We start from the raw sequence: 23,895 nt of genomic DNA, 5'->3' as shown, positions 1-23,895 counted from the left end.
ATCTGTCCATGCCCAGGGACAGAGCTGACTTCCGGATTCCAGCGGAAGCCAGCGTGGGAAACAAGTATTGGATGAGAGAATGAAGCTGGGCAACAGTCCCTCACTTCTCACCCTCATGTTCCGGTGGGGCTTGCACGGCCCAAGTCCGACTCCGGGGACAAGGACGAAAAGAATGACAAGCCCCTGGATTCCTTTAACGGAATTCCCTTTCCGCATCATTTGGAGGGATAGGCACTTACCCCTCCAAGAACCAATTTAACCAATGCCTAACCGCCAACCTTACAAGTTCTGACGATTTGCTACGCAGTAGGCAAAAACCAAATGGCACCAGCCAATCAGCCAAATGGCAAAATTCCTACCAGGCCCCCGCTCCAAGGCAGACGACCCCATGACAGGCATAGCAAGGTCAAGCGATCAAGAAAAAACCACCCTATAAAAGGGAGGGAGGGCGGGTGATCCGGTGCAAAACGGCCAAGAGGACGTCCAACGTATGGCCCCTGTATTTAAAGACTCTGACCCCTCCTCCAAATTGGCAACAATCAAAACTCCCCAGCAACCCAAATTTAACCACTTAAAGGCTTGGGTTCCCTACCAAATTTGCCTAGTCACTGCAGGGTGGCTTGTTCCCCCAACCGCAACACGTGCTCTCTGTTAGGGAGAACACGCTTTGCGGTCTCAGCAGTCTGCGGTGTCCTGTCTGTAACCTTTGTCTCCGAGACCCTTTGTCTCCATTCGTCATACATTGTGCAAGGGGAAAATGACACTGTGGAACAGGTGCCAAAATAGCTTTGTACCACCCCACGATCTCGGGACAGAAGATGTGTAAAGGTCACAGCCCAAAATGTATCTGCCTAGCTTGCATATTTGTCTCAATAAAAAGAGGCTCCACAGGCTGGTCAGCAGCTCGCTTCAGCCCACCTGTGTGCAGCTCACATAATGATCAACACCTGTCTTGGGCCTTCACTTCAAACTGCTTGCCATGGTTAATGCTACCTGCTCTGCGTTGCATCTACAGGAGACGTGTGAAGAATCACTGCAGCTACACATTAGAAGGGCAAGGGCCACAGCTCAGTGGTAGAGCAATCCTCTCTTAATCTTTGGGAGCCATTGCCATTCAGTGTGGATAACACTGAGCTAGATGGATAAATAAGATGACCTGGTATATGGCAGCTTAATATGTTCCTAATAGTTCATATAGAGAGCATCTATTAAGCAAACTGGAGTACAACCTTTCACCCTCAAAGAGATGTTGGAAATGGTCCAATAACAATAACAAAGCAGGGGTGGGGGGGAGGTGATAAACATGTCCTGAAAGCAAACAGTAATGATGTTGTTCAGAGAAATGTTGAGGGAAAGAATTAATTTGACTTTCAACAGAGCCATTGCCCCTCACCTAGTCTATCATCTTGTTATTTGCTTAATGCAACCATTCTTTTTCAGGGCCTCCAACACCAAACATAAATGATTCAAGAGAGCTACTTCTGCAATCAGTAAAAGTAACAATCATGAGAACAGTGAGAGTAATGAAAAGCTTATTGCTGGCCAATGAACACTTTTCTCTCTTTCTTTTTTTTTAACCAATGTCTGCAGAGCTAGTGGATGGAAGGAAAATTATTAGAACAAATCAAATAATCCCTTCCCAGTGAGAAATACTTTTGCCGAGACAGATCTGTTTGCAGTTATTAATTTCGTCTCCTTCAAAACACCTCAGTAGGGAACGGGGATAGACTTGAAATTGATTTTCCTCTAGTACTTTAGTTTCAGACTCTCACTGAAGTAAGGACATTAACGGGATATTAAATATATTAGCAAGGGCAATAATTAAAGAAAAATCAGACAAAACACTGTTGGTATTTCTGAGGGTTGGTAAGATGGGACGTGCCGTTTACTCTAGTGAAACATCAGTATTTAGCCACTCTTCTGGGTTCCAGCATCAACTGAAAAACACTCACTCTCTTAGAGAGGTATCTCTTGGCTTATAAAAGTTTACTTGCTACTTTGGGGGTTCTAGAAGTTTTTAATTTGGAAAAAAAAAAGCTTTAAGGATTTTAATCAATTTTTTTCTACGCAAAGATCTTTTCTTTTCTTTTTCTTTTTTCTTCTCTTCTTTCTCTTTCTTTGCTTCTCTTTACTTTTATTTCACTTTTTATTTTATTTTTTAGGTTGGATATTTTGTATCTTTAATTTTACTTGATGGAAAATAATTGTTGAAGTTGAAAATGTAAAACCAATAAAATTTATTTACCAGAAAAGAAAAAAAAGACCATAGATTTTTTTTCAACTTTGGGTTTATTTCACCTGTTAATCATGACCACACATAGAAGTCTCCACATGTGCAGATGGATACCATCTTTATTTCTATGGGTATTCATCTATCCATGCAGTTCGCTTCAAACACCCACAAGTCAGCTTGATGAAGAACAAGTCAGTCAACACACATATGTTCTGCTCAGCCATAGATTCAACATTAGAAGGGCCTGGCATCCCTGATATCACAATCCGTAGAAGGAAGAATCAGTCCAGATGCAGATTTAAAGGTCAGCTTCCGTGGGGTGGGGTGGAAGAACTGTTTGCTCAAGTAGGTCATGGTGGGCTTGCAAAAACATCTGGCAGACACAGAGAAAGGTTTCAGGAGCAAGAGTCAAGAGATCTTGGTTACAAGCTTGCACTAAAATCCCTCGTATATATATGCAGAGAGGTCACTTGACTGAGCAATGTACAAATCTGGTGGGACTGAAAAGGCAAGAGATGACAAAGCTACTTAATGTTGTGTCACATCAAGATCTGGGGGGCATGAACTAAAATCTCTGGAAAGGTTACGTCTTGAAAGAGCCGGGGTGGAGTCAAGTGGAGGCAGTGTCGGAAAACTGCCTCTCTGAAGCAGCCGCAGAAGGCATACAAGAATGCAGGTAAGAGGATAGATCCAATGAATAAATACTTATAGAACAAATCAAGAAAAGGAAACAAAGAATTGCACTCTGCTCTTCTTAATATCTTCTTGAATGCTGCCACGATGCTGATGTGAAAGCTCATAGGTATCCTCCTGTCATTTTCACTCAAGGCCTTACACTCCTACCTTGTCCCAAAATGCCTCATTGTCACCCTAATGTCACTAAGGAGGCCACAAGTGCTTGAAGTCAACTCACTATTATCAACCCAAATATCAACTGAAGCAAAACAAACAAACAAACCGAGGCAGAATGAGTGATTGGGATGAGCACTATCCTGAGTGAGCAGAAAATGGTGGTGGTGGACTTGACTGCCTTTGGGAAACTTCTGAGCCCCAGTTCTTGGGGCTGTGTCTCATTGACTAGAACAACAGTGGCACTGGCTGAGTGGTTCTGGCAAGCAGAGAAAGGTTTCTGTCTTAATAGCCTCTCTTATTACCCCCCCCCCACCTGTAGTTGAGAAGACAAGAAGACTTGAAAAGCTTTGGAGCATTACTCAGCTGAAAACTGGGGAGGGTGAAGGGGGATATGCCTTCTTCTTTGGACATCTTGGGACTTGAGTAAAATCAGTTAAGGGTTACCTTGAGAGCACCCACTGTTCTGAGGGCAGTTTGTGAAGTCTTTTGTTTCCCCTGCTCAGTCGCCAGCTTCTTTTATTGAGCTATATAACACTGTGCTGCAGGAGGAGAGGGTGAAGGCACTCTTGTTCCCCTGTTCACCCTCCTCTCCTACAGTAGCGTGTTATATTGCTCAATTAAAGAAGCTGGTGACTGGAATGGGGGGAACAAAAGGCTTCATGAACTGGCCTCAGAGCATCATAAAGTGACCACAGAGGACATCCTGATGGCAGCTGCACCTGAACCACACTGAGAAGATGCCATTTCACATATGAGCCAAAGGGTATGCAGTCACAGAAGTGGCAGCTACAACCTGATGCTGTATGTTTTAGATTTCAATGGCAACCACCATGGTCAATGGTCTGGGGTGATGGAAGCTGTAATCCAAAACATGTGGAGGGCACCAAGTTGGGGGTGACTCATCAAAAGGGTGCCTGAGGAGTGAGCACAACTGTTCAAGAATATACCTGCTCCTCAGACATTGACTCAGTCCAAGAAGCTACAATGTACTACATACTGATTTGGTCTGCATTCCTCACTGTGATGGAGATGACCTTCTCGTTTCTTCAGCCTGAACATTTCATTAGGCTTCAATCACTCCCTATGGGACAGCTGTTAGCAGTACTTGAAAGCAAATTGACAAAAAAACTTAATCAATTCCCCCTCCTGCCAGTACTCAGGGACTACATCCAAAAAAACAAGCTGATTTATGGCCAAGAAGTGATTTGTAAATATAATGTACTGACTGACCAGAAGTAAGACAAGAAGAAAGAGCGATAGACTGGCCAACTCTCTGAAAGTTAAAAGTCACTTTGGGACACAGATGCATAATAGTCAAATCCATCAGCTGACTCCAGCTTCCATTTGGGTCTCACAATTACACCAAGTTAGTGATGGCTCCCCGCCATTTTCTTACATGGTTCCAGGACTGGCCCTATTATTAGTCAGAGTGAGGTAGATACCTCAGGTTGTAGATGATGTGAGTGGGGGCAGTGAGTGGCAGTGAGATTTTGGAGGCCAAAGCTGTATAGAACATGTGGTCTGCTATGTACCCCTTCAACTAGCCTGCTAGCCTCCAGAGAATACAGGTCATACCATACATTTAAAGCACATGGTATCTATCTCGCAAAGATTTCTGGGAACTGTGGTTTGTTATGGATGCTGCGGACTGTAGCCCTGTCAGTGGCGTAGCGTGGGGGGTGCAGGGGGGGCCAGCCACACCGGGCGCAACATCTGGGGGTTAGGGTTAGGGGCGCAAATCCACGGGTTAGGGGGCGCAAATCCACGGGTTAGGGGGCGCAAATCCACGGGTTAGGGGGCGCAAATCCACAGGTTAGGGGGCGCAAATTACTTGCCTTGCCCCGGGTGCTGACAACCCACGCTACGCCACTGAGCCCTGTGAAGGATAAACTACAACGCCCAGAATTAATGTGAGGATGAGAGAATCATTTGTTCTAAAAGTGCATTAAATGTGCTTTCAATGTATGGTGTTGCATGTGACCACAGTCCTATCACCAGCTCTCAAATAAATTTCAACTGATCAGCTTCTGATCAAAAGACTCTTGAGTCTTGCGCTCAAAACTAATCCTGCCTCCATAGCTCCTTCTTTATTGTGCCCTCAAACCCTGCACTCATTTTCAGTGGTGCTCTGCTCCCAGGAACTCCTACACTTGAACAAGAAACCTAAGACTGAAGCCTGGCTTCATAGTCCTCTTCGGGTGCAGAAGTGAGCAGAGCATGCAATATTGACCTTGAGATTGGCAGGCAGCACGAAATCTCAGCATAGATCACACCTGGCATGAATGTGAGGAACCTGGCCTGCCTGGGGTTGCTCAATAAAGCTGAACTGCACTTTAGGCTGCAGCACCCAAACCACTCACTTCAGGTTCCCAGTGTTACTGCCATGTCTGGATTTGGGTATGACCAACCAGTGTCCCAGCCCCCCAACTCTTAATCCAAATGCTTTCTTCATGCCTTTGTACATTTTGCGAGCGTTGCCACTTGTCTGCAGTGAACTGAATGCTCTGACACATGGGCACATCATCCGGCAATCCGCATGGCACCACTCCCTGCCTTTCTCAGTGCAGGGAGAAAACTGTACAGATTACAGATACAAATTTGCTTGCAAGGATAAAATACAATAAACTGGGAAATATTATGTATCCATTTGGTGCAAGGTACGGAGACATAGACATCTGTATATTCTGTACAAAAGTCCCAGGAGGTGTCTGGTGGATGTTGTTTGTAATAAGCTGCATGCTCAAACATGGAAAGTGCATTAAGGTCCTCTGTCCATTGTTGGATTGCTGGAGGGGATTTATCTTTCTAGTGTTGGAGGGCAAAGTTTTTCACGACTATGTGAGCCCTTATGACCCATTTTCAGTTACTCCATTCCCTTGATCATTCCCTTTTTCTGAACCTTTCCAACCCTACAATATCCTTTTCGAGGTGAGGTGGCCAGAACTGTACACAGCATTCCAAGAGGGAATGCACTATAGATTTGTATCATGGCGTTATGATATCATCAGTTTTATTTTCATTCTTCTCCTAATGGTCCCTAACATGGAATTGGTCTTTTTCAAAGCTGCAGCACACTGGCTCAACATTGTCAGTGAGCTATCTACTACAATCCCACTGTCTTATTCCTTTTTCATCTCTTCATTTGGACAAGATTTCTATTTTGTAAGGAAGCCTTCCTGCCTCTAATAGTTCAGCTTTTTCTTTAAAACAACAACAACTCCCAAGCATTTTGGAATGATCTGACTTTCTTGATTTTGACTTTTAACTTTGGTCTCTTCAGTTGGGGCAGGTTTCCTCTTCTGAAATCAAATGAGACCATGTTGGATTTTTTTGCCAATTGGTCATTTACATGTACGGTATATTTAATTTATTAGCACTACAGTCACTGCTCCCATTTGTCCTGGCAACACTTATGTCCTGCACCAGGCCCTGGGTGCCTCTCAAGATTATGGCTGGAGTCATTGCCCCTCTAATTGCTTCCATAGTCATTTAGGGTATCTAGAAATTTTACCTCTTTCTCATGACTGCCAGTTTGTTTGAGGGTAGTTGAAGTCACCCATTCCTGCAACATCTTCTCTTTCGGATGCTTCCTTGAATTCATTCTTCATCTCAAGATCTCCCTAAGCATTTGGATTGGGAGGACATTAGCCTGTCCTCAGCACTAAATTACTATTGAAGTCTCATATTGCCACCTACAAGAATTATGTGGCAGAATCTGCCCTGCTTGGGATTTCTAGCATGATCTTAAAGGTAAAAGTAAGTCGTGGCCAACTCTGGGGTTGCGGCGCTCATCTTGCTTTATTGGCCGAGGGAGCCAGCGTACAGTAAGAGCTGTTCGACAGTGGAATTTGCTGCCAAGGAGTGTGGTGGAGTCTCCTTCTTTGGAGGTCTTTAAGCAGAGGCTTGACAACCATATGTCAGGAGTACTCTGATGGTGTTTCCTGCTTGGCAGGGGGTTGGACTCGATGGCCCTTGTGGTCTATTCCAACTCTATGATTCTATGATTCTATGATTCTACAGCTTCTGGGTCATGTGGCCAGCATGACTCAGCCGCTTCTGGCGAACCAGAGCAGCGCACGGAAATGCCGTTTACCTTCCCGTTGGAGCAGTACCTATTTATCTACTTGCACTTTGACATGCTTTCGAACTGCTAGGTTGGCGGGGACTGCTAGGAGCAGAGACCGAGCAACAGGAGCTCACCCCGTCGCGGGGATTCGAACTGCTGACCTTCTGATCGGCAAGTCCTAGGCTCTGTGGTTTACATGGGTTTTACTTACCCTCTCTTGGTACATCTGCTTAACTCGCCTTGGCGCTTCACCAGCTGGGGCACCCTGTATCATTCCCCACAAGGATCATTGGACTTCTGCTGACACGCACAGCATGTTTTGTGACTGGAAATATTCTATACATCATGGGGCATCGCAACAGGGGCAAGATGACCTGAATGCTTCTTCAAGACAAGTAGCACAACAGCACAGCAGTGATCACAAAACAACAACACCCTGGTGCCAGCCCCTCTGCCCATATGCACATGTGAGCTTCTGGAGATATTACCTTTTAATGAAAATGGTTTAAACCCGCTATGCCATCAAGCAGATGGGCCATCATTCAAAGGGATGCGGCAGGCATGAGCTAGTCCTTAGGGGTCTGAACCTATTAAGGTCAGTGTTTTAAAAAAGCAATCAAGGAAGGAAGCTTGAATGATATTATGGCAGCAGTAAAGACTGGCCTGCTTCATCAGCGCTTTCTGGTTTCTTAAATAACCTCGATGGCAAAGAGACACAGAGAGTTTAGCTCTACTAAAATCAGAGGGGAATGTGGAGGTGGGGAGACAGACTGCACAGGGTTGTTTAAAAAACATAGATGCAAAACAACTTTGGCATGCCAGGCAAATTGTAATTGTCTGCAGATGCATCCCTATCCACTATTCTACTATGCTGCTATAAATTTGTGCAACCCAAAATAGCGTCGCTGCTGCCTGGCTGATTCCAACACTTCAGTGCTGCAATCCCAGAGCAATGCCTTTCTCCATTAAGCAGGCCCATGTTACACTATATTGCTACAAATGAGTACAATTTGCCTGAGATGCAGGTATTATTATTAATTGGGATTCTGCAAAGATCTTCATTTTTCTTGTATCATCAGACCCATATGGTACTGAACCATATGCGCAGCACTGCTTTGTTTTTTGCTAATGCTCTTTGATGAGCTTTGCCTTGCTGTCTGTTCCTTAGGATCTGATTCCCAAATTATTATTTTCTGAATCCATTTTGTGTGTGCCTTACTCAAACACTTGTATTCAAAAGCTTTCATTCTAGGCTAATACCCATTGGCTCGTCCACATAGATGGCATTGGCATGGAAATAATCCAAAATAATCACAAGACCAAAGCAACTGTGGGATGCAGGTGGCAGTGTGGTCTAAACCACTAAACCTCTTGGGCTTGCCGATCAGAAGGTTGGCAGTTCGAATCCCCACGACGGGATGAGCAGTTCAAAAACACGTCAAAGTGCAAGTAGATAAATAGGTACTGCTCCGGCGGGAAGGTAAACAACGTTTCCGTGCTCTCTTCTGGTTTCAGTGTTCCATTGCGCCAGAAGCGGCTTAGTCATGCTGGCCACATGACCCAGAAAAACTGTCTGCTGGGCAGACAAATGCCGGCTCCCTCGGCCTGTAAAGCTAGATGAGCGCTGCAATCCCAGAGTCACCTGCAACTGGGCTTAACTGTCAGGGGTCCTTTACCTTTACCTTTTAAGGCAACCGTGCAGAAAACCTGTGATGTAAAGGACATTTCCAGCCACAGGTTCCCTAGTGGAAGTTTGTCACAAGAGCAATCTAGTCCTTTCCCTGCAAGCTGCACATCATTCTGGGGGTTCTCTTGCCTTCCTGAGCCAATTAGGTGGTATTGAGGGAGAGAAGGAAGAGCCCCGTTGTGCTAGTTGAATCCAAACCCATATCTAGGCTTTAAGAAAATATATTTCTCAGCAACAGAACGAGAGAGGGGGAGGGAGTCAAGAACTGATTTAAAGCAAGTTTGTTCCAGATATGCAAAGAATTAACTGGAAACTTTTGGCACTTCCAACTAGTATTGATTTTAAATATGAGTGTCAAATACAGGCAACCACAAATTGCTGCTGAATATCAATGTTAACAAAACAGAAATAGCAAACTTATAAAAATGTAATGGCAAATAGTATAATATATGGAATGTTAAATATTTAGTTAATTTATATATTTCTTCATATTTCAACAGAATAGCCATGTGATTTACATAGCCAAATGAAAACTAATAATAATAATAATAATAATAATAATAATAATAATAATAATAATATATTTATACCCCGCCCATCTGGCTGGGTTTCCCCAGCCACTCTGGGCGGCTCACAACAGAATATTAAAAATAGAATCAAACATTAAAAACTTCCCTATACCCTTTACAATGCTAATAAAGGGTTGCATCAAACAAAGTTATCCTGTAAGCACAAGGACTTCTGTTTGCATTACAAAACTACTTCTTGCTCTCTCCATGTGGCCCCCATGTTCTCCCAAATCTTTCCCAGGGGGTTGGAGGGGGCCCCAGAACAGATTGAGGGGCAGGGGGAGGGCAGGAAGAGGAAGTTCTATTGTACAAGTGAAAGTCCTTGTGGGATGGTCTCACTGGATAAAGCCCAATAATTCTAGTTTTTAAGTACTGTAACAATAAATATATCTAAACATGCATACATGTAAAACAACTAAGAATCATAAAATCAAAACAAATAGAAAACACCAATGTACATCAACATAACAGTAGATATTCAGTGCTATTGTCAGATACCATGCACTGTTAGATTCCAGAGTATAATATTAATAATATGTATAATTATTATTAATAAAAAATTATTATTTATACCCTGCCCATCTGGCTGGGTTTCCCCAGCCATTCTGGGTGGCTCCCAACAGAAATAATAATAATAATAAAGCTATAAAACATCAGACATTAAAAACTTCCCTAAACAGGGGGAATGTATTCTACATTCATGTTTGAAGAAGATAATTTTTAAAAGGATGTATGTGTTCAAAACTGAAGAATCTTCATTGTACTTTAAGCTATTTCCACACGGAATATTGGACCACTTTAGCACGCTAAGCATCCAAATGCACACCAGTAGTCTAGTGTGGAAGGAGTTGCATTCTGGCAACAAAGAGAATAGTTCATGCTACCACTGCACCTCACTTTGAAATGTTATGTGCATTTACTAGATCCACATTTCACCACACCAAAAGAAGATTTCGCAGGAGAACAAGGAATCGCAAAAGATAGGAATTTCTAAAGTAGGTATGGGAAACCTGCAGCTCTCCAGATGTGATTAGACTACAACTCCCATCATCCCTGACCATTGGTCATGCTGGTGGAGAATGATGGGAGTTGGGAGTCCCACCCTGATCCAAAAATGTAGCTTCCTTTTAAATAAATATAGTAGTATAAAAGTGGCTTACTGTAAATGCAAACTAGGCCCCTTTCCAAACCAATGTAAGTGTCATTACAGTAAATGAGAATCAATCTGGCTCATTTTAAGCCCCCCTCCCACCAAGAATACTGTTAAGTTTGACCCTTTGCACAATATTAGCAATAAAGTTCCATCCAATATTCTCCACGATAGGTGACTGCTTTGCGTTTGAATTGCAGCAGGGTTGGGGAAGTTTCTTACAGTGTCAGCACAAATGTGAAATGTACTCTAACCCTGGCTTGTGACGCAACTCTTTTTTAAAAAAATAAAATGAAATGAAACATGGTGCAAGTATATCCAAATTAAAATAGAAGATTAGCAATGGAGCTACAGCAACAGTTACTCAGAATAAGGCAGCCAAATTGCTCTTGGGAAAGTGTGGGTCTTTCTGACGTCACCTCTGTAGAATGGGAGCCACTGCAATGTGCTAACATTCCTCCAGGAAGCTGGAGCAATGCTGACATTGTGCAAGAGTCTTCTGGGGTCTTCCAGGATACCACATCTGTTTATTTTTGCCTTCATTTTCTTTCCCCTCTCCCTGTCTACATTTCTAAAAGTCTAAACTTACTGGCTGAAGTTCAGGCAATATAGAAAGAGACAAGAAAATAGATACAAACGCTGTGCCATCACTCTTTTAACGTCACGCACAGTCAGCCACTGGAAGGGTGGAAGGGTGGGGGGAATGTTTTATGGGAACTTGAGAAAAGTTCAAGCTGCTGTCTGGTTGTTTCCCAAAACTATTATTCCAGACCAGTGATATTCCGGACAGGGCTTCTCTGCTCCATGCAAGATGACGCTCAGCAGCATGTATGTGTAAAAACTAGGTCAATTGCAGTTCCACTTACTATAACCCAGGGCTGGACAATCAGCCTGTTTGCATTCTGTGTCTGTTTCAAATACTTTCAATCATAAGTCCCTTCCGTCCCATTTTCTGCAAATTTCTTTTTAAATCACACACACACAAATCAGACTTACTCATTTTGTACACCCTGTCTCTTAAAATGTTGCTCCTCTAAAATATGCATTTTGTATGCATTTTCTGCATAAATATGCATATTCATATGCCTTTTTTAAAAAAACAGCATTGAAACTTTCAGAGAAAAGTGCAATCGAGTTTGTTTACTGCACTCCAAATTGATTATAAGTCTGGCAAGTGTGAATTAGGTTGGTTCGCTAAGTTTTGTGTCCCATTTTCAGCCTTTTCTGGTAATTGGTGTGCATTGAGGCTGTATGCATGTTTGCCAATCTCATACAGCTTCCTAATGGTTGTAGAACAACTTCACAAAAATTGCTATTTCTGTCAGTGAGATAGAGAAAAACCCAAGTACCTTTGTAGATATAGATAGTTGATTCTTGATATCAGTACGCTTAGAAGAAGCCACCACTCACCACCCACCCCAGAATCAGGGGGACCAGAAATCAACCCTTCAAAAAAGCATGGTGAGACTATTTTAGCTTCTGCCATTCCAAGATATGGGTAAACATTGGAGGGTATGGATATAACAGATGTCATCTAACGGATCTTTATTTAGAAACATTTCTGTAGTAATAGTAGTAGTTGTAGTAGTAATAAAAGTAGTCTTGGTCAGTCATTAAAAAAGAAGCAAAGTTTCACATGCACAGCTTAAAAACTAACAAATTCATTGCAGCCTAGATCATTGTGTGAGCAAGAGCCTACTTCATGACACTACACTATTCTGAACTTAAAAATGGTAGGCGTAATGCTGGCTGTCAACAAAAGAGGTTCAGGCAAATTTTTAAAAATGTATTATAAACACCAACAACAGGGAAACACTGGCCTGCAAGCGCTCTATTTGGAGAACAGCCTTTACCAAAGGTGTCATGGGTTTTGAAGATGCTTGAACTCAGGACGAAAGGGAGAAATGTGCTAAGAGGAAGGCATGCTTGGCAAACCCTCACCATGATCATCTCCCACCTGGAAACCTATGTCCCCAATGTGGAAGGATGTGTGGATCCAGAATTGGCCTCCACAGTCACTTATGGACTCACTTTAAGAACCATGTTTATGTAAAACAATCTTACTTGGCTATGAGTGATTGTCAAAGAAGAAGAAGGCTTCATGACATTAAACCAGGTGTGGAGAACCTTTGTCCCTCCAGATGTTGCTGAACAACAACACTCTTCATGCCTGGCCTGCTGAGGGGATTATAGTACAACATCATCTAGATGGTCAATGGTTCTCCACACCTGCATTAAACACTCAGATTCTCCTCTGTGCTACTAGAGTACTAGAGCACAACCAGTTGTGCTAAGGCATAATGAAGGGTTTTCAGGAATACATCATTTCTGTCCAAGAAAGAATTCCCAGACCTCTAAAATCTTTGATTACTAACCTTTAAAAGGTTGGGGGTTTTTTTTAAAAAAGAAAAAGCCAGGGGAAATGATGAATGTTAATGTAATAACTAAAGGAAAACATCTCGCCTTCAACTGCTCTTTGAATGAATCAATATTTGCTTAAGAAAAGTGTGATTAGATTATGCAATAAATCTCCCCTTTTCCAGATGAAAGAACAAATGCTACATTTGACATATTTGTTCAACATGCCTCTTGGGTTAATTTATCAATATCTGATAAAAATTGATTTGGAGATATCTGTGAGGTTGTGCTGCATTGGGGAATGTTTCACAGAACAGCAGAGTGAAAGGGGAACCTACAAAGTTACTTGCAATAAAACAAGAACTTCCTTCCCATTTAACTCATATAATCCAGAGGAAGAGGAAGATACAGCCACATAAAAACATATGAAAGCAGAGGATGGCATGGAGCTTTGTTTATATACTGACCTGAGAAGAGTTGCACATCACAGAGAATGGTAGAGTTGTCAGATGACATTCTGTGGACCGAAAAATGAGACGATCCAAATTATGACAAATAACAAGCAGAAAATATGGAGTAATAAACAACATAATGAAAGATATGTCTGTGGAACAGGTAATGGGCTAGTTTATTTGGGCAAGTAGGCTGTACTACATTTTAAAGTTAAGGCAAGAGAAGGTACTCTTTTCCTCATTATTTTGCTTTATATGAACCATTGCATACTTCTGAACTAGAGATAGAAAACAAAACAAAAACAATGCTGGTTGTAGACTACGTATATTGGCCAGAAAATGTGCATATTGCCCAAACAAGATGTGCATATTCCCCAAAGCCTGTTAGGGATTATGCATAATGGCCAGAGATATGCACATTCTTCAACACTTACCAGGGATTGTACATATTGGGCAGAGAATGTACACAATTCATTCAATATACACACATTCCCTAAGGTAGTTAGGAGTATCGATATGGAGCCTTGGGATACATTCTTTAACAGATGTGAGGAAGGAAAATATTCAGTGAGCAAGCTTCTTCACTCAGTATAATTCCATGACACAGCAGCTGAACAATTTCTTCTTACAATAAAACTATTAACAGAGTCACCCTTGAGGACAATGCATAGGAATGACTGTCCCTGGCCCCAAGCTTTGTGGGGTCCTTTGCTTTGTGAGACACATTTTGGGAAGGCATGCCTGGCACTAGTGGGAATGGCCAGCAGCCCCTCTGCCTGCCTGGCCCTGCTGCCTCCTGCCCACCCACTGAGGCTCTCCATCTTCTCCCTTTCTAGAGCAATGTCTCCGTGACGCTGCTACCACTAAAGCAGTGGCAAAAAAGTAAGCCGAGGAGGAGGAGGGGGCACTGCCATCACCATTGCCATGAAGAGATAATGGGGGGGCACACTGTGTGATTTGCTCTGGGCCTCACATACACACACCAGCGAGGGCCCTGGGAGAAGTCCAATTTAGGTCAGAGTTTGGCAAGAGCTGTGTCCAGAAGACTACATTGTTTTGCTTATGCAAAATGCATTTCCTGCTTTTCTCCTCCAAAAAGGAATCCCTCAGAGATGCTTTCCAAATATCAAAACAAGCATCTCAACAATGACTCGTCATTAAAACACAATTACCAGACTCAAAGCAAGAGCAAAATTCCACTCTGTGCTAAGAGAAGCAGCAAAGAACTTGTTGAGATCGTCTTTCATTAACCTTATGGCTGAGAGTCAGAAAGGAAATATATAAAATACATTGCTCGTACTAATCAGGATCTGTCTCTAGCCTCTTCAAATCCCTGCTTATTCTCACCACTGAAGGGACAAGACAATGTCTAGGTATCAGTGCCAGGTATCTGATGTGAATTCTACAGCCAATCCTTTCCTGATTAACTCAGGCATTGGAAAAGCTATCCCAGCATTCACTCTGTCTTGTCATTGTTCTGTCTCTTCATTGAATCCCCCCCCTTTCTCCATTACAAAGATGGACGCTCTGCAGTGGGCCACTTCCCTGTTTGGTGGGGAGGCTGGCTGCCATCCTACCTGCAGGTCACTGCTGGCAGAATAAAAAAAATGCTGCTGAAAGTGGCAAAGATTATGCAACAGATTATGCATCAGAGAAAGAATGTGTTCCCTCATCTCTCTACCAAATCCCCATACATCACAGTGACTCAGAGCAGCTCCCCCAGCAGGGACAAATTCAGACACCCAGTGCACTTTCTGACGAATTTCTCTGCAATAATAGATGGGATTCAGTTCTGAGACATTGCAGCTCAATGGCAATACAATACCCCTTTGCCGTCTCATAACAATTAGTTCTGGGACCCAATCATAATCTAATTTTCATAGGATGATTTCCCTTCTGCCATAAAAGGGAAGAAGCAACCTTGGCAGCTCCATCCCCTGTTTTCCTCCTGCTTTTTTATGTTGTTTGTTTGCTTCCTCTAACCTTTCTAGATGTGATAAATCATGGAAATTTAATTTGGAGATCATATCCCTGGCTGTGAAAACAGACAAGGTTAGCCCTCCACTTGTTCTCCCCCTCCTCACTAATCATGTAACAGTCCTGCCTTCCAATTTGGCTGAAACTTTTTGCAGTCTAACGGTGCCAATTTCAGTTCCATGAGGTGCTAGGGTCTCTTCTCTGAATGCTTACAAATGGCACACTGGCCTTTGGCCAAACCTCTCTCGCTGCTGTGTGAGGGTAATCAGACATAATCCACGTGCTCTCCTAAGCCCCTGTGTAGCAACTGGAACCACTTTGGGGACTCCCAACCCTAGGAAACGCCAGAGTCAAAAGGTCAGGAGTCTGGTGCCCTCCCAATTTTTTGGAATTTACAAATCCCATCACCCACAGCCAGGACAGCTGGCTCACTGCCTACCTGGAGCACACTGAGACCACAGCTGTGCTATGCTCTTGCTTCTTTCTCTTACCATCAGACATGCCACCAGCACAGCAGACAATAAAAAACCTGAAACAACTCTAACCCATCACCTCATCTACCTGCTGGGTGAAATTCACTGGAGACCCTCAAGAGTGGTTGCTGTCAAAGGAAAGCAGCTGGTTGCAACAAATACAGTTCAGTGGTACCTCGGATTAAGTAGTTAATTCGTTCCGGAGGTCCGTACTTAACCTGAAACTGTTCTTAACCTGAAGCACCACTTTAGCTAATGGGGCCTCCTGCTGCTGCCACACTGCCGGAGCACGATTTCTGTTCTCATCCTGAAGCAAAGTTCTTAAATTGAAGCACTATTTCTGGGTTAGCAGAGTCTGTAACCTGAAGCGTATGTAACCTGAAGCGTATGTAACCCAAGGTACCACTGTACTTCATGATGGTTAACTTCATTCCTAGCATTATTTAGTAGTGCTGTGTACCAGGATTTGACTGAAAACTGAATGGAACCAGGCCAAATAGTCTTATCCCTGCCACCCACTGCTCTCTCCCAAACATATACTTAATTAGAATGGGAGCTCCCTGGGTTGACCCAGCTTGGACTGGCCCTGAGTTGACCTCATATGACGGCCTGAGTGGTCCCTGAGTAAGGTCAGGAGGGCTATACACAACCCTATTATTTAGTAAGAGTAATCACAGAACCAGAGACTAAGACATAATGTTATGTGTTTCCTATTCGATTTCTGCTAGTGGGTTGCCCTGAGGCAATACCTGGTCATAGCTTGGATGTGAAAGAGGAGGGTGGATAGCTATTTATGTGGTGGGGATGTATCTCTATGGTCCAAGGAGGCCTAGAAGATTGTCAAAAGTGTGACTCATCCTTATTCACCCCTCTCTTAACCAAGGGGAAGAGGAAGGTAGATGTGAGTGGAGAAAAGTAGGCTGCAGTTTGAGTCGAGAGACCAGGAAAGGCACATCAAATGTATTCATCCTATTTGCACATTTCCTCTAGTCAAGATTAACCTTTCAAAGGTTACATTTTTTACAGCTATATACTGTACTATAGTTTATTGATTAGTATATCCAACACCCTGAACATAAACTCCATCCTTTCAGCCTGTTATTGAATTAGAGCAAATGCAGAGAAAATTAGAACACGGGTTGTTTTTTTAAAAAATTAATTTTTATTTGTAGTTTTTACATACAGTTCCAAAAGAATAAGTAAAAATTAAAAGGTGGGGAAATGAAAACAAAACCATAACCAAACAGGGAAACAACACAAGACATCTAGGGACTTCATTTCTTCTCCTTTGGTGTCCTTTCTTTTCTCTCTCACACACGTATTCTAAGTTACCAGAAACTTAGAGCACAACTTAGTTGTAAATCTGTGCATATAAGGCATTTGAAGCTGAACCCAACTGAAGTATGAATTTCACCAAAAGAAAATCCCAACACTCCATAAAATACACATACATTTGGTGACTGATTGAGGGAGCGGCAGAAAGTAAAGCACAGCAATGTTTGTCCAGAGAAAGGACAGGAGGCATCACTCTCTCTCTGATTTGGCTTCATGATGTCATCACACAGCCAAATCTGATTGCCTGTTGATAATATGATGTGACTACATGGCTTGAATTTCCACAAGAGGAATTGTTATTAAAAATTAAATGCAGAAAAGGTTCAGATAAAGAAAAGCAATTGTGAACAGAAAGTTGACAGCAAATGACAAATATAATCAGGTATGGTTGAAATCCCACCCCCCAAAAAACCATCTCACTCTCTCTCTCTCTCTCTCTCTCTCTCTCTCTCTCACACACACACACACACACAATTTCTGAAAATTGGGCTTAGTCCAATTGAGGATTGTGGTTCTAGCTCCAGTGAGCTAGCTTTCCTTCTTGCACTCCACCTATCTGGCTCCCAAACAGAAAGTCATATAAAGTGTGACAGATGATTGACAGCTATAGTCACATATTTATAGATTCAGCTACAGCCTTTGTCTCTTGAGAGAACACCCTGAATGGCTTTCTAGAGGGATCGGTCAGAGCTGTTCAGAACAAATGAGCTGGTTGAGTCGAACGCTTACTTTAAATTTACATTTACCTCTTCCCATCCCCCGATCATCCGCTAAAGGCGTATTACAAACTTTATTTTTAAAGAATCAAAATTGCATATTCTTAGGAACAGAACTGCAGAGTAGCTGAACGGCATCCATTTCAATCCCTTGAGGCAAGATCTTCTCTAACAACAACAAAAAACCATACAAAAAGTCCAAACAAATGAGTCCATATCAGCAAGAGTACTATATACTATGCTGCAAGCAAACAGCAGGAACAAGGAAAACCCATCTGCCAGAGCTGCCTGAAGAGTAAAAAATGAAATGCATTTAGTGAAACAAATCCAGATGTCTCTGGCTTCATGCTACAGGGGAACAGGGAGGAGGTGACCACTTCCAGGAACGCTTCCCAAACTCATGCCTTGAGCTTTGAGGCACCAGGCTAAGACATACATCTTTGCCCAGGCTTTTGGTCTTTAACTCGGGTCATATGGTGGCATGATTCATGGCCTGTTTCTACTCTTCACCTTTTAGTGCAGTGGGGTAGGATTTGTCCATTTTAGTTGTCTCACTGGATAGAGAAACAGATGACTGTAGACTTTTTTAATAGTAGTAGGTGATGAATAAATATTACCGTATTGGCCCAAATATAAGCCGCACCCACAAATAAGCCACACCTTTAAAATACGGGGGGGGGGGAGAGGGGAAAAAAGACAATACTTGAATATAAGCCGCTCCCTTAAAATTGTGTTTTATGCTGGTGCTGGTGGTCCTAGGAGCTATGCGCTGGCGTGGCGCCTGCCATCTTGCCTCACCGGAAGTCCGTAAAAGCCAATTTTTGTAAGGTCGTGACTTTGTAAAGCCGCACTTTAAGTTTTCATAGTCGGAATTTGGGGGGGGGGGGAGTGTGGCCTATATTCAGGCCAATACAGTATTATTTATTTATTTATTTATCATCACCATCACCATTAAGTCATCATCTGGGAGAATACTGGTTCCCTGTGTGAAATACGATGAGCTATACCAAAGCAGAGTCCATGACTGAAGCTTTCAAAAAAGGAATCTTTTCCAAGTCAGAGGTGAGCACACTTCAGATCCCTGTGGGACCTACTTTATTTTTAAGAACCACCAATGGAATCCAAGTATGGAATAATGACGCTGGAGTATATACCATGAAATTCAGCACTTTTGGACTCATGTTCTGCCTAAGGTTTTATTTTCCATACCAGAAATGAGCTCACAGTCCTTTCACACAAAACTTCCCTGATTCCAGCAACCTAAGCAGGGCGGAGATGAGATCCTTTTTTATTGCTAATGTGAAAAGTATTGGCAGTCAGGAACAACTGTGGACCTACTGCAAATCATCCAGAGATCCTGTTTTTTGCCCACTTCTGTTGTAAGGAGCACAAAAATCATGTTTTTAGGAGTGGGGGAGGGGGAGAGATTCAAGGGGAAACAAAAATGATTTGATCTGTTTAATTAGGGTTAAAGCCAATTAGATGATTAACACAATATTAGGGTTGCAACAATTAGTTGATCATCATTATATTCATCAGCTACCAATTTGTTGATTACGATATTCCCAAACTCAATCTTCTGTATGTTTTCTCTGCTGAGTTTGGTGGTACTTACTCCCATGTAAGCACAAGCAAAAACAGCAAGCCCATTTGGAACTATGGAGTGGCAATTTATTTGTTAAATTTTCGAGCTGCTTAATAATCAACAGAAAAAGGAATAATAAAATGTAAAGGTAATTTTAAAAATTAAAGGTGCACTTGCTATCCCTATGGAGGCTATTTGCATTCTGGTATGTTATTAAAGTCTGGACTGGAAATCAAAGCTTTAAGGATGGGCCTTGCTCCTGAAAAGAGATGGTAGCTTTTTTATTGTTATTTTGTTTTTGTTTATATAAAGATTTTCTTAAGATGTCAACTTATTTGAATTTTAACTTATTGATCCATTAAAAAGCAGATCAACTAAATCTAAGTTTGATCAGCAGCAGGGGTAAGGGAGTTTTTCAACCCAAAGGCTGCATTCTGACATAAACTTCGGGGGGTTCCATGCCAGTAGCTGTAAAAGTGACAAAGGTCACTTTTGCCTTTGTACAACAGGCTACATTCCAATAATGCAAAGGGCAGGGGTTTCTTCACAAACACAAACACTTCTGTCCATCCTTTATCCAGGCAAGCGAGAGGAATTCTATCACAATTCAAGACCACTTTCCAGCTAGACAAAAGGATTCAAGGAGTATGTCCAGTGAGGGGCTTGGCCTGGGGACAGGAGGCATGGCCTAAGGAGGGTACTTTGCCTGGCAACAAATCAGTATTTGGCTCCCTGCCTTGTGTTCTCCGAGCCCTGTTTAAAAGCATCCTTGTGATACCCTTCCAAAACCTTTCAAATTTATATTGTATACTATTTGCCCCACAGAGGAAGTCACTCTTGTGCAAAGCTGGTGGCCCATTGGGTGGAATGCAGTGAATTCTGGTATCTTTAACTAAAATGAGTACAATATGAAGTGTATCTGCCATCATATGACGGCTATCTGCAACAATTATGTAAGCAACTACATACATAGTACAGTGGTACCTCAGGTTAAGAACTTAATTCGTTCCATAGGTCTGTACTTAACCTGAAACTGTTCTTAACCTGAAGCACCGCACCACTTTAGCTAATGGGGCCTCCTGCTGCTGCCGCGCTGCCGGAGCACGATTTCTGTTCTCATCCTGAAGCAAAGTTCTTAACCCAAGGTACTATTTCTGGGTTAGCAGAGTCTGTAACCTGAAGCGTCTGTAACCTGAAGCATATGTAACCCAAAGTACCACTGTATAATCACTCCAATGAAGCAATCCTATTATTAGCCCTGGGCTAAAATTCCCCTCCTCAGTCTACAAATTGGCAGTGAGGTGAATTTCAGGGTGTAGGGGGTGAAACCCTCAAGCACTGGATGCCATTCCCCCCCCCCCGACTGTTCTGGGAATGTTCTAGACTTTCTGTGATGAAAAGGCCAGCCACCAACTACTGTATAAGGAGCTGAGAGGAGTTTAACCATCTCCACCCTCCCAACCAAATGTTGGCCTCATCCCCCAAATTATGAAAGAGGTAACTTTCAGCTCCAGTACTCCACAATAATTCAGCTGAAAGCTTTTGCTGGGAAATGTTTGGCCTACCCCTACTCATCATAGTTTGGAGATACATCCTAACTACCAGGATACTCTAACCGGGGTGCTGGCAACAGGGTTCAGGTATTGATCTCTGTGCAAGCAGGGCAGATGACAAGCAAAGAAGTCCTGGCCTGAGATGTACTGCCATTCTACCCAGAAGCTGTATGGAGAGAATGTGCTGTTCCCCCCCCCCAGGGGGACAAGATCAGGTGACTTCAGTAGCCAGTAATGCCCCATCTGGCCCTATATAACTGCTGATTCTGGCCTGGTTCTTCCGCCTGACAATTTATTGTTCAGTATGCGATGAGCTTCTACAGACCACCTGGCAGTCTACTGAACTGTTGGCCTGCCAACTGGCCACCCGCCCTAACCCTTTACTTAGTGGAAAAATACTGGCTAGTATAGTAGCATTCTCTTAGTACTCAAAACAAAACAGCTTTCCATTTCCCTCCAAGGAGATGTTTCAATTTATTATTTTTTTCCAAAGAGGCACATCTAAAAAACACAGCGGTTTGGCACCGCGTAAGAGGCCTAAGGAGACTGAAGTCACAACTGTCTGCCCCAGAGGCAAGAAAGGGTACGTGAACCGTCTTGATGTTGCGCACAACAGAGAGAAGCAGATGGTTCATAAAATGGCATGATGTGTTGTACAGCGCAGCAAAGTATGTGTACCTCTGTCTGATTTGCATTTAGGGCAGCATTCACAGAAGTGGTTGACTTTTAAAAAGGGATAATTTAATCACTGTCTCAGCCCCCTCCAGAAGGGTGTGGGGAGGGTTTACTTATGTATTCTGCAACATGTTGTCAATGTAATAATAGCGCATTGGGGGTGAATTTATACTGGACCGTCCATGAATCCTTCTACTTTATTTAATTTGTTGCTCCATTATTGCTGTCTGGAGGGGCACTCTTGGGCTATAGTGCAACAAAATCAGCACAAGCCACCACAAGCTAACATGTGGTATGAAAAGTTGCAGGTTTTCAGCAGGAAGCGGTGGGATGCACTCTGAATCATCATTATCATCATTATTATTCTTATTAAAAAATAATTACAGTGGTACCTTGGAACTCGAACAGCTTGGCTCCTGAACAAAGCAACTCCCGAATGCCGCAAACCCAGAAGTGAGTGTTCTGGTTTGCGATTGTTTTGAGTGCAGAAAGCTCCAGCAGCCAATCGGAAGCCGTGCCTTGGTTTTCAAACCATTTCAGGAGCCGAATGAACTAAGTTCTAGAACCAAGGTATCTGCTGCAGTATCACCAAAAAAAAAAAAAATAGCACAGTGGTTTACAACCACAGTATAAAGCAGTATGTTCAGCCTAAAATCTTTGCAAGAACAAACAGTATTGAAAGTGGGATCATGTATCACCAGCCTAATATCATCATGAATGCCCATTAAAAGGGTTGTATGAGGGGCCCTTCCTGTATTAACCCTTGAGTTGGCAAGGCAGAGGTATCAACTGATATGCTTTAGCACAGGAAACCTCTTTAATTAAAGATATTCCAAGCAGCTGGCAGCCTATCAGGACATAAAATGGTTCCCTCCACATTAAAACACTTCAAAACCACTTTTAAAAACTATGCATCCCAGGGCAACAGGAGGCTTTGTTCAGAGCAGACTTTGCTAATCTTGTAGATGTTCCAGATGACCATAAAAGGGTGGTTCTCAGACCACCTCATAAGTACTTCACTTTTTAAGAAAAATCTAAAGTTTGCTAAAGTGAAGTGTTTATTAAAAGGATATATATATATATATATATATATGCTTTCGTAGATTTTCACGGGTACAGGAATGCAGGTTTTGGTGTCTTCGGGTGTCTTCCCGTGTAAGAGTCGGGGTGTCTGTGCGACGTTTCGACGAGGTCTCACTCGTCATCTTCAGGCTGGTGCTTTCGGCTTCTTGTTACTGGAACAGAGCAGAATCTGGTGTTTGAGTTCCTATAAATACTGTTGAGGGGTGTGGTGTATAGCCTCCAACGTTCTGGGCAGAGAGGAAGTTCCTAGATTAGTGTGCCTTTTCTTCTTTTGTTCCTTAATTAATCCTTCCTTATATCAAGGGCACTACAGACAAAATCAGCAAAATCCTCCATAAACACAATATCAAAACAGCCTTCTGCACCAACCAAAAAATAGCCAATATCCTCAGAAACCCAAAAGACAAAATCCAGCTGGAAAACCAAGGGGTCTATGAAATACCCTGCAAAGTCTGCCCAGCCACGTACATTGGACAAACAAACAGACGAATAAATGCACGTATCGCAGAACACAAGAATGCCGTCAAAAAAGAAGAAAAAACTTCCTCTCTTTTCCAACACATGAAAGAAACAGGACACGAAATTAATTTTGCAGATTCCAAATTGCTCTTTAACATGGAACATCACCACAAGAGAATAATCATGGAAGCCATCGAGATAGAGAAACACCCTCACAACATGAACAAGCGTGACGACACGTCCCGCCTGCCAGACATCTGGAAATTAGCCCTCCCCACAAAAACCGACACCAGAACCAGAGGCACACAGAACGCCGTCACCAATCAACCACACCAGACCCAAACCCAGACCCTCTCCACAGACATATTACAGACTCCATCCAGTAGCCAAACTATAGTGGCACCTCCGGATGCTGCACCCCCCTGCAATCCCTACACAGATCTGGCTGGCACAAGGCACAAAACCACAGCTCGCCCCTATACACGAAGCCAAGCCAGAGCACAACTAAATGCAGCACAGCCATCTTCTCAGAAAAACTCTTCACAAGCTCAAGAGGTCAAGACACAAAAGCTTTAGCAACTAATCTACACTTAATGACCCACCCAGTGGTATTCAGAATATCACTCATGAAATCACTCAAGATATCCCTCAAGTAATTAAGGAACAAAAGAA

The 23,895-nt window shown here is 42.8% G+C and overlaps 1 long non-coding RNA gene across 2 annotated transcripts in view; it reads right to left on the bottom strand.

Annotated features, from left to right (window-relative positions):
* LOC309526014 overlaps positions 1-23,895 on the bottom strand; it is a 135,047-nt gene that overhangs the window by 43,646 nt on the left and 67,506 nt on the right. For both annotated transcript variants that reach the window (XR_014216617.1, XR_014216618.1), the window contains exon 2: positions 13,383-13,432. This is a non-coding gene — a long non-coding RNA (uncharacterized lncRNA). The remainder of the gene's footprint in view (positions 1-13,382; positions 13,433-23,895) is intronic.

This window comes from Podarcis vaucheri, assembly GCF_965113315.1.
Source record: "Podarcis vaucheri genome assembly, chromosome: 2".
In the NCBI taxonomy this organism is placed as follows: Eukaryota; Metazoa; Chordata; class Lepidosauria; order Squamata; family Lacertidae; genus Podarcis; species Podarcis vaucheri.
The sequence above is the reverse complement of the archived record's forward strand: the minus strand, read 5'-3'. Positions and strand labels throughout refer to the sequence as shown.